The sequence below is a fragment of the Elephantulus edwardii genome, unplaced genomic scaffold, assembly GCF_000299155.1.
Source record: "Elephantulus edwardii isolate Elephantulus edwardi_28Jun2011 unplaced genomic scaffold, EleEdw1.0 scaffold00338, whole genome shotgun sequence".
NCBI lineage: Eukaryota > Metazoa > Chordata > Mammalia > Macroscelidea > Macroscelididae > Elephantulus > Elephantulus edwardii.
In genome coordinates, this window is record NW_006400088.1 from 511,030 (window position 1) to 522,901 (window position 11,872).

Genomic DNA, 11,872 nt, shown 5'->3' on the forward strand with positions numbered 1-11,872 from the left:
GGAAATAGAAATACCATTTGACCCAGCAATTCCATTACTGGGAATATACCCTAAAGAAACCTGAACTGCCACCCAAGCAGATATATCACATCCATGTTTATTGTGGCTTTGTTCACAATAGCAAAGAATTGTAAACAACCCAAGTGCCCATCAACAAATGAATGGATAGAGAAGCTGTGGTATATTCACACAATGAAATACTATGTTCCGTTGAAAAACAAAGAACTCCTGAAATATTATACAAAATGGGTGACCCTGGAAGACATTATGCTGAGTGAAATATCTCAGTCAGCAAAGGACAAATAGTGCATAGTGCTGCTATTGCAAAATGGGACAGACATCGGGTTTGGGGGAACTTAAGAAAAGAGGGGATAAATAATGTATACTTCATTGAAACAGATGAGGGAGAGAACTGTTTAAAAGGAATATAGTATTAGGTATTATTTTCATGACAAGATTACAGAGAAAGAAATACATATTAAAGTGGACTGTGGACTGGGGGGATTGTAGAACAATGAAAGTTTGGTGGTTTTTTGTTTTTTTCTTCAATGAGAATAACTGTGTGTGTGTGGGAAGGGTTGGGCAGGGAGGAAAATATGCAACAATGAATGAATGGGGGGAAAATTAAATTGAAAGAATATGATGTAAAAATATATATGTTGAGGAGCCGAGCCGGGCGGCGGCGGTGGGAGGCCACAGCACGCGGGGGTCTCCCGCGTTCCCTCCGCCTCGCTGGGAGCTCGCGCCCTCGCCCCGCCGAGCTCCCACCCCTCCTTTTTTCCCAAAGGCGCTGGGCGGCGCCACCCTCCGGCCGGAGCCCGGCACTGCACAGCCCCCTCCGACTTTGAATGTTATACACTCCCAGCCGGAGCCTCCTCGGCTTCTTTTTTTCCCTCTCCCCCCCCCACCCCCAGCTGCCTCCATTTCCTTAAGGAAGTTTTTTTTTTTTCTCTCTCCCTCCCCCACACCGCTGCGGCGTGCGAGCGAGTTTTCCGAGAAATAACTTCACCAAGATGTCCAGTGATCGGCAAAGGTCCGGTGATGAGAGCCCCAGCACCAGCAGTAGTAGTAGTAGACCAGCGAGACTCAGCCGCTCCAGAGCCTGAAGAACAAGAAGAACGAAAACCTTCTGCTACCCAGCAGAAGAAAAACACCAAACTCTCTAGCAAAACCACTGCTAAGTTATCCACTAGTGCTAAAAGAATTCAGAAGGAGCTAGCTGAAATAACCCTTGATCCTCCTCCTAACTGCGGTGCTGGGCCTAAAGGAGATAACATTTATGAATGGAGATCAACTATACTTGGCCCACCAGGTTCTGTGTATGAAGGTGGTGTGCTTTTTCTGGATATCACATTTTCATCAGATTATCCATTTAAGCCACCAAAGGTTACTTTCCGCACCAGAATCTATCATTGCAACATCAACAGTCAGGGAGTCATCTGTCTGGACATCCTTAAAGATAACTGGAGTCCTGCTTTGACTATATCAAAGGTTTTGCTGTCAATTTGTTCCCTTTTGACAGACTGCAACCCGGCGGATCCTCTGGTTGGAAGCATAGCCACTCAGTATTTGACCAACAGAGAAGAACATGACAGGATAGCCAGACAGTGAACCAAGAGATACGCCACATAATTCACTTCATTTGTATGCAGTGTGAAGGAGCCGAAGGCATATTTGCACTGTGCTGCAGATCTTTATAGCCTTTACAATACGGACTTCTGTGTATATGTTATACTGATTCTACTTTCTGCTTTTAACCTTTGGAGACTGGGAGAGTCCCTAAAAAGGTAAATGCTATCAAGAGTAGAACTTTGTAGCTGTAGATTAGTTATGTTTAAAACGCCTACTTGCAAGTCTTGCTTCTTTGGGATATCAAAATGTATTTTGTGATGTACTAAGGATACTGGTCCTGAAGTCTACCAAATAATATAGTGCATTTTAGCCTAATTCATTATCTGTATGAAGTTATAAAAGTAGCTGTAGATGACTAGGAAATTACGTCATTTGTATTAAACCCAGATCTATTTCTGAGTAGGTGATACATGCTGTTGTGAAAATGTTTTACCTTTGACCTTTGTCAGTTTGTAATGAGAGGATTTCCTTTTACCCTTTGTAGCTCAGAGAGCACCTGATGTATCATCTCAAACACAATAAACATGCTCCTGAAGAGAAAAAAAATATATATATATAGTGTTAAAAATCACTAATAGAAAATTTAAAAAAAGAAAAAAGATGGAAGGAAAGCATAGGATTACTGTGTAAATAGGATATATATGAATGATTGTATGAAGCACAATGTAAATTGTAGATTGTATAAAACACAATGTATATGAATGAAAGATACTGTAATGGTATTATATGAAAATCAATAAAAATATTAAACAAAATAATTCATTTATACTCAATTATTTAAAAAGTAGAATCTGAAAAAGAGCCAATAATACTGAAAAATGAAGTTCAAGTTTCTGTGAAGCATTGATAGAAATTATGTGGAAATAAAAGAATAACTGAGTAAGATGTGTATAAATGTTCAATAAGGGAAGGAAGAATGAGATGGAAAATAGGAAAGGGTAGAAATCACTAATACTGCAGAAGTTTGTGGACAAGTAGAAGAAGTGAAGAAATAGGAAAGATTTGATGAGAATTTCAAAAGATGGGGTAATAATAGGAATAGACTAATAGCAATTAATTTTATAAAGCAAAATGTATATGAAATTTTATGAAACAATGTAAATTATAGATTATATAAAAACACAATGTACGTGAATGAAACACAATGTATCTCGAATATCATGTACAATTCAATAGAAGAAACAACCCACAACAGAACCTCAGGAAATGATGAAATACCAGTTGAAGTATTTTAGGAAAGAGATGCAACCGAGTGTGCTGTTGTTAGGTGTCATCAAGTGTACTCCAACTCATAGTGACTCTGTGAGCAGATTGAAACCTTTCCCTACCTTGTACCATTCTCATGCTCTCTACCAGTCTCAAACCCATTGTTGTAGTTACTGTATCTATCCATCTTATCCAGGACTTCATGTATTTGCTGAAACACCTTGGTTCCTCAACATTCATGCCCTTGCACATACGAAACACATTCTAGTTGCTCTCTGGAGGCAAGGATTTTGAAGATCCATCTCACATACTTTAGACATATGGCCAGGAGGGCCCAGCCCTTGCCAAAGGACATCATGCTTGGAAGGGTGGAGGGACAGCACAGGAGAGGAAGACCCTGGATGAGGTGGAGTGACACAGTGACTGTGGTAATAGGGACAGGTGTGTCAGAGACAGTGAGATTGGCTCAGAATAGGACAGGAATCAGAGGTATATTTGGGCATTATGAGTTATGGGTGACTTGATGACACATAACAAAAAAAATATCACTTAAAAAGTTTTAAATCCACTTCAAATTCAACAGCTTTGAAACATATCAATAAAATATTTAGGTGATACTGTAAGCATATTTCCTTCTGAGGTAAAATTCCTTTTCATCTGTTATGAGATCTAGATAAGTTACATGTTTTCAAAGTGCAGTGGAGGAATAGGCACAAGGTAGACATTTTTTATTATACATTGGAGAAGTTTCCAGGAAAGAAAGGATAATAGGCCCCAAGCAAGTCTGAAAAGCAGTAGGACAATTTACATTAACTCTAAAGGCTTCAAAATAAACCTATGTTCTCTGGGACCATCTGAGCAAGGGCCCTGTCCCCCGGAGTCTGCTTTCTGGTTGCTGGGTGGAAACCCCTGACCCTACGATGCATCTCCACTTCTAAGCTTACTAGGTTGGCAACTCTGCTCCTTCAATTTGGGCGACCTTCTTTTTAGGTCCATTTGTGTTATGATTGCACTTTCTCGGCACCAGCAGGCCACATTCTTTTATGCCTTGAACATGGTATCTCTACTTCCTTAGCATTGGGCAACAACCTCATTCCCCTGACAGCCATAGTTTCTGGAACTGAGTTAATAAAGCTATAACTGTGATTCCAACCATTGAACCTATGCACCTCCACTCCTGTGAGGTAAAAAGTAGCTCTGCTGATCTCTGAACTAGTCCAGGGTTGTTATTTACCTTTTCCTGAAGGATAAAAAGTATAGCTCTTTTTGCCTGGATCCCGTCTTTAGAATTTTAAGAGGAAAAATTATTTCTTTCATTCTTTGCTTTTTGCAAAATAAGTGGATAAGTGGTTTTGTTGTTGTTGCAGTAACTAGTTAGATTCATTAGTCTTAATTTCTTTAGACTTAATTTCTTTAACACAAGATTGTATCCTTGATATAATCCATGATAAAAATGCCTATATCCTTAATGAAAATTCTAGAGCATGTGTCCTTATTTTGTACAACAGAATTTTCCAAATCTTAAAGTTTTTATTTTTGTTTTGCAGAGTTTATTTCTTAGTCCAAATATTTATCTCATTTTGCTATAATTACCTTGAATAAATGATGCAGTGCCTTTAAGAATTTGCTTAGAATTTTCTCATTCAAATTTATCACTTAAATGTTCTACCTTCCACAAATCATTTGAACATAATCCAGACAAGTTCTTTGCCACTTCTTGTTGCTGTTAGGTGCCATTGAGTTGAGTATGACTGATAGCAAACCTATGGACAGTCCACACTATTTCAATTCGTCTCACTGGGGATCTTCTTCTCCTTCACTACCCTCCATCTTTCCAAGTATGATGTCCCTTTCCAAGAAATAGCCTCACCTAGGCACATGTTCAGAATATGAGAGATGAAGCCTCACCATTTTTGCCACTAAGAAGCACTCTGGTTGCAGTTTTTCCAAGACATGTCTGTTCTTTTTTTTTTAATGTGTGTACAGTCAAATTGGATCTGACTGGTACTGGAGGCGATTGTTCCTCCTTCTTCAGCAGAGCATCTGGTGGATTTGAACCGTGCACCTCTGGGATTGCAGTGCAGTTGCCTGCCACTAGGCCACCAGAGCTCGCTAGCAGATCTTTTTTTTTTCTTTCTGTTTGTTCTTTTGACAGTCCACAGGATATTCAGCACTCAAGTTCTTTAGCAGAACGGCTCAAAGGCATCAATTCTTCACTTGTCATCCTTATTCATTGTCCAGGTCTCTGATGTGCAGCAGGTGACTAAAAAGACTACGGCCTGAATTAACCAAACCTTACTCTTTAAATTGGCATCAGTACTCTTTAGCATTTGGGGAAGATCCCTGATGGTGAATTTGCCCAATGCAATATGTCTCCTAGTTTTCTGACTGCTGGTACAGAAAGAACTTATCTTCAGCCATTTTAAAATAACTGTGTCCATAAGTTCTTTCCAAAACTTCATCAGAAGCACTTTTAACGTTCATGTCCTGCAATATTTCACTGGTGGCACACATGTGTTACCTAAAATAATAAAACCATTTTCTATAGCTATTATTCTTTCTGAATCATCACCTATGCCTTTGAAATCTGTAATTTTACCAATAGACATTAGCTTTTATTATTTTTTATTGTTGCTAGGCGCTATCAAGTCAGTTCTAATGATAACCACATTATATTCAAAGGATGAAATACCGCCTAAACGTCTACCATCCTCACAATCCATCTCATTAAAAGTCTTGTTTTTGTTTTTCTTGCTAACTTTCTATTTTACCAAACTTAATGTCTTATTCCCAAGACTAGTTCGTTATTGACCATATCACTAAAGGATGTGAGATGAAATCTTACCATCTTCTAGACTTTACTAATTATTCAATTCCAAAACATATTTAAGTATTTATTAGAATGGAAACCCACTTTCAGTCCTAAATGCCTTAGGCTGAATTGTCAAAAGGAGCAAATCCAATGAAGTGTACATATAAATAATTGTAAAGATATTTATTTCATGGAAATGACTCAGACTATTGTGTAGGCTGAAGAAGTCTCAAATCTGTTAGTCATTTGCAAGCTGATTGCTTCTCCTGAGTAGCATGGCTGTATGACTGATGATCCCAACATCTGAAGGTCAGGCAAAGGACTTGCTGGCTCACATCCTAAGTATAGGATATAAGAGAATAGCACATTAAATAACTGCATCAAGAGAGTGTAAGCTTTGCCAGAATATTACAAGAAAACTCCCCTTTCTAAGTGCTCACATCAGATCACAAAACAGAGGATCACTAAGCAATATCTGCCAAACAATTGAGACTCATGGCCAAGCCAAGGTGACACAACCTGAACCATTTCAGAAGAAACTAATGGAATAATCTGCAATATGCATTAGAACTGATACCATAGAGAGATAAGTAAAAATTTTCCACAGTAAATTATTTGCATTAGTCAGTGATAAAATAAAATTTGGATGTTCAAGAAACATTTTAGTTGTTAGTTTAGCTAACAGAAAGTAACATGGCTAATTGTTGTTGTTGTTGTTATGTGCCGTTGAGTCGCTTGCAACTCACAGCGACTCTATGCATAACAGCCCTAAACCCTGCTCTGTCCTGTGCCAATCGCACTGTCTCCGACACTCCCATCCCGATTATCCCAGTCACTGAATCAATCCACCTCATAGAGGGCCTTCCCCTCCTGAGCTGTCCCTCAACCCTACCAAGCATGATGTCCTTCTCTAAGGACCAGTCTCTCCTCACAACATGTCCAAAGTATGTTAGATGAAGCCTCAGAATCCTTGCCTCCAAGGAGCCACCCAGTATAACACTTTCCAGGATGGACCTGATTGTTTTCCTAGCAGTCCATGGTACTCTCAATACTCTTCTCCAGCACCACAGCTCAAAGGCATCAATTCTCCTTCTATCCTCCTTGGTCATTGTCCAACTCTCTGATGCATAATAAGTGATTGTGAAGACCATGGCCTGTATCAAACGCACCTTGGTCTCCAGAGAGACACCATTGCTCTTCAGTACTTTGGAGAGGTCCCTAACAGCAGACTTTCCCATGGCAATGCGCCTTTTAATTTCCTGGTTACTGGTGCCAAAAGTGTTGACTGTGGAGCCAAGCAAACTAAAGCTGTGAACAATCTCAATCTCTTCACCATCCATCCTGATACTGCCAATTGGTTCAGTGGTGAGAATCTTTGTCTCCTTGACATTGATCCTCAGTCTATATTGGAGGCTGCAGTCCTTGACCCTCTGCAGCAGGTGCTCCTCAGTTTCAGCAAGCAGGGTTGTGCCATCTGCATAATGCATAAGTGGGTAAAGACACGTGTGCCAAAGGCAGGAAAACACTGACACTAATGGTTAACACCACAATAAGGGATATACCTTTCACTTTTTCTATAAAATGTCTGATACTTCTCTAAATCTGAACATTCAGATTAAGACAGACTAGGAAGAAGGATTGGCCATCCACTTCTGAAATAGCACTCCTCTGAAAACCGTATGTACAACAGAACATGACTAATTAGCATCTAGTTAATATCAGACAAAAATGTGTTCTAAATTTACCACTTACCACTGTTGACTAAAGACAGGAAGACCTAAGATAAGATGGATTGACACAGAGACTGTGGCAATGGTGGCAGATGTGTCAGAGATGGCAAGGTTGCCTCAGGATAGGGTAAGATTCAGAGCCATTGTTCACAGGATCACTAGAAGTTGTAGTCAACGCATGACAAATAACAACAAGGTGCTTGGACCTTTATGGTACACAGGTATATTACCTGTATGTGAATGGTACAAATTGCAGTAATCTATATTTACACTCTATAATTAAACTATAGAAAAGCAGAAGACACAGTTACATATGTGTGTGTGTACATACACAAGCACACACACTCACAGCTCCATCTACAAAGATTTCCAAAGAAATCTACTGATTTGTAATGATACATCGCATACTTATAAATTTAATTATCACATATGGAACTTACTAGGAAAATATTTTAATCTAGCAAGGAAATACCAAACACTATGAAGCAGAATGATGGTCAATCTCCTGCCATGAAATTTACTGCCTATTAAAATCCATTGTAGAGTCAACTATTTTGGTTCTGACTTGATGGCATACAAGTACAACATAAAGCTTTAACAACTTATTTGCTCTGAGACATGGAACTTTTTTAAAAAAGAAAAAAAGCTTTAACAACTTATTAAGTTAAAAAGCTTTCACATAATATAATTTCTCTGGAAAATAAAATTATAATAGGTCTGTCCAAAGATGAGGATATACTTGGGAATCATAATTAAAAAGTATACAAATGGGGAAACAATGGCAGCTTTGAAGGCTTCTGGAGAGATAATAGGTTTTATTAATGCCAAATGTATAATAATAAATTATTAATTTATTAATGCCAAAATAAGGAGACACATTACATTGCAGGTGGAAAATCTGCAGTTAGGGACCTCTCTAAATTACTGAGGAGTAGTGATGTCAGTTTGAGGACTAAGGTGAATCTGATTCCGGCTATGGTCTTTCTAATTACTATGCATCCGTGACCTGGACAATGAATAAGGATTACAAAAAAAAGAATTGATGCCTTTGAGCTGTGGTGTTGAAGGAGACCACTGAACATTCAATGGACAGCCAAGAAAATTAATAGATATGTCTTGGAGAGGGTGCAGCCAGAGTGCTCTTTGGAGGCAAGAGTGATGAGGCTTCACTTAACATACTTTGGATGTATTGCTAGTAGGTGCTTTTCCTTGGAAAGGGACATGATGTTGGGAAGGGTGAAGGGTTAGCGAAAGAGAGGAAGACCTCTAATCAGGTGGATTGATCCAGTGGCTGCTGCAATGGGCTTTTGTGTGTCAGGAAGTGTGAGAATGGCACAGAAAAGGATTGCTTTCAAATCTTGTCTTCATAGAGTCGCTATGAGTCATCCTTGACTCGATGGCACCTAAGAACAATACCAATCTTATAAATAGCTGACATTCATAGAATATTTGCTGGCTTAATGTACTATGTGTGCATTTTCATTTATTCCATATAACATACATGAGAAACACTCTGTTATCTACAAGAAGAATTGAGACTTGTATTACCAAGAAGAATACAGCTAGATTTTATTTACTGATTTCAAAGCCTATGGACTTAGTTGTGACCATAATGACACCATTTTAGCAGCCTTCAGTACTGATGATTGTCTATCCTAATTATTAGAAATACCCTTTTTAAGTTACTGTCTCTGCATACTTTCTTATTGTTTTTTAAAAATTCAATTTAAAACCAACACTTTATTTAGGTCTCCAAATTGTAATCAACTCAAAACTCACATCCACAGCCATCAAGTTATTCATTCTCATAGCATTCCTCCAGTGGAACTGTCCCACAGGGTATCCAAGGCTGGAAATGTTTATGGAAATAGAATGAATGGCTAGTGGGTTCTACTCAGCAACCTTTGATTTCCAGTTGGGGGCTTAAGTCATTGTGCCACTAAGGCTCCTTCAAACAAGTTTTTACATAAGGCTTTTCACTTTTGCTGAAACATAAATACTAATGAATCTCACGTACACTACTAATCTAGTAGTCAAAATGCTTGACCAGTTGCCCAGTCAAGGACTACTTTCCTGTTCAAATCCAAGGGGAACTACAGACAGACACAGACATAGACACACACACACACACAATTTTGCTATATGATATATGTATATGTGTATATTTAGCTTCATCCATATTTATTTATCTGAATCACAGAACTTATTTGAAGTATTATATTCTTAGTTTCCCAAAGATGATGCAAAGACCAGAAGGTGGTCTGTTTTATGCAAAGAATGTCTTTGACATTAAGTCGTAATTACTTTTTGGACCTTAATTGAGAAAAGTTATTATAATGATTTAAAATTTTATGTCATCTATATGCAATTCTGTTGAAGCTCTTATTTTGTATGTTGTTGTTGATGATTGCCTTTGAGTCGAGCATGACTCATAGCAACCCTATGAACAAAAGGCCTGAAGGCCCTATACAACTATTGACATTTATCAAAGTCCATAGAGTTTCCTGAGGCATGTTTTTAGGAAAAGGATACCACTCCTGCCTCCAAATATAGCTATCTAAAATTTAGTTACACAAAAACAAATTATTCAACATGGTATTGATGTTTTCCTTTTTTAATTATTAAATTTTATTAATTAATGAGCATTTACAGAGGTTTTGGGTTTTCATTCATTCATTGTTGCACTATTTTCTCTACCCTCCTCCCCAGTTCGTTCTTCTTTCCCCCCTCCCCTTGAAAGTCTGTTTTAATTGTCCAATTGCCGCAATGCTTGTCAAAGCCAGTTCTGATTAATCTCCTTTGTCAGTGTGTCCTTTGCCATTCCCTATCACTCCTCCCTGAGAGAGACTTCACCCTGAGTCATAAGGAAAAGGGGATGGCGTATTCTCTTAGCTACTTCCTGCTGAAAAGGGATACTGTGGGTTTCAGGGTGAAGATCTTCTCTCACTACTCTAAAGGGCCCGTTTGGTGGTAGGAAACACATAGACTATTATGGAGATTGATTTTGGCATTTAGATGCACTGTTATCAATTGTGCTTAGCCGAAAATGTTCATATCCTTGAAGATGTATCATGGAAGTGTTGCGGCCTAGAAGACACAAATTTAACTAACAAGTTAAAAGTACATGAGTCAAAAATTAAAAAGCATTAATATTCCAAGTAGAGGCTGTAATAGTGGCACAAATCAAGTTACAGAGGGAAGGTAGTTCTTACAATAAAAGGCCTATAGACTAGTATTTTGTCTATTATAGTGTAGAGGTTAGGAACCACAAGATGTAGAGGCTCAACTATGTCATTTATTGTTCTTAAGTCCTGGACCAAATTCCATCTACCACTGGGTTGTTTTACAACTCGGAAGTCCTCATGAAAGGCAGAGGTGAAGTAAGGAACTGCTTTTGAGGTTTTCCGTCCATTCCAACAACTAAGAAATAGTGAGAAGAGTTGGGACCTCAGAAGGCTTTTAGGACCAAATAGTAGGATCTTGTGTCCAGGAGAAAATGAATATACTTACCAGTAATGTTAATGCTCACCCACAGCTCTTCTAGGAGGATGTAAATCGTTGAAGCGTCCTCCTTTGTTTCTAACTGGGAGCTTGGGCCTGTCAGTCCTGTCAGCCACGAGGACCTGATGAAGGCCACCCCTAGCCAAGTGTCCTTCAGAGCCACACTTAAAGCAAGTGAGTAGGAGCTTCCTCTCTACTCCCTTGCCTATCTGTGGCTCTCGTCTGTGACACTGTCTACTGAAGTGGCCCAGCTTTCCACAGTGGAAGCAATTCTGACCTCCTTTATTACCTTTGGGTGGCACTGTTTATGAGTAAGACTTCCTTTTCCTCACACAGGCCATAAACTGGCAGCAATAGCTGCTCCAATAATTTTGGCCATTCTCTGGTCTTTTCTCTTCCCTCTAGACCCCAGTTGTTAAAAGAGGGAAAAATTTAAACAAATGTATAACAAATAATTTTGAACATTATAATCTTTTAAGCTTAAGGCTAGAAATATTAACAATATCATCATTTCCAATCCAGAGACACATGTTCCAATGGAGTTCCTATTTTCCATAAATGGTTTAGGTAAGAGATGTTTTCTTTTTTAACATTGTTGTTGTTGTGTTGTTATACCCCTAACATTGTAGTTTAATACAAATGTTAATAACTAAAATTATAAGGTCAAACAATTTAACTTAGAAGTTTCCTTAAAATATGTTTTGATTTTTTGTGTGTGTGGTGGAAAACAAATCCGTTGATTGGTTCACAGTTGAATTCATTTTTCAATCACAGGTACTTTTTTATTGTCAAGGTTTATTCAAAGCATTAGAATATCTTTATTATAACAATAACAGATGCATTTTCCTTGGAAATATTTTGGTTAAATGATTATGTGCATTGTTATTTTTTATTATTAATAGATTTTTTTCTGTAAAGAGGTGCATTCAGAATATATGAAAAATTGAGAAATTTAGAAAACACTTGCCTGTATTTTTTTCTTAATATTTGA

General features: G+C 38.2%; 2 pseudogenes; one reads left to right on the forward strand and one right to left on the reverse strand.

Annotated features, from left to right (window-relative positions):
* The window catches only part of LOC102844194, a 16,399-nt pseudogene extending 15,475 nt beyond the window's left edge, over nt 1-924 (reverse strand).
* An 89-nt stretch (nt 925-1,013) lies between these two features.
* LOC102874706 lies at nt 1,014-1,632 on the forward strand (annotated as a pseudogene).
* The last annotated feature ends 10,240 nt before the right edge of the window (nt 1,633-11,872 follow it).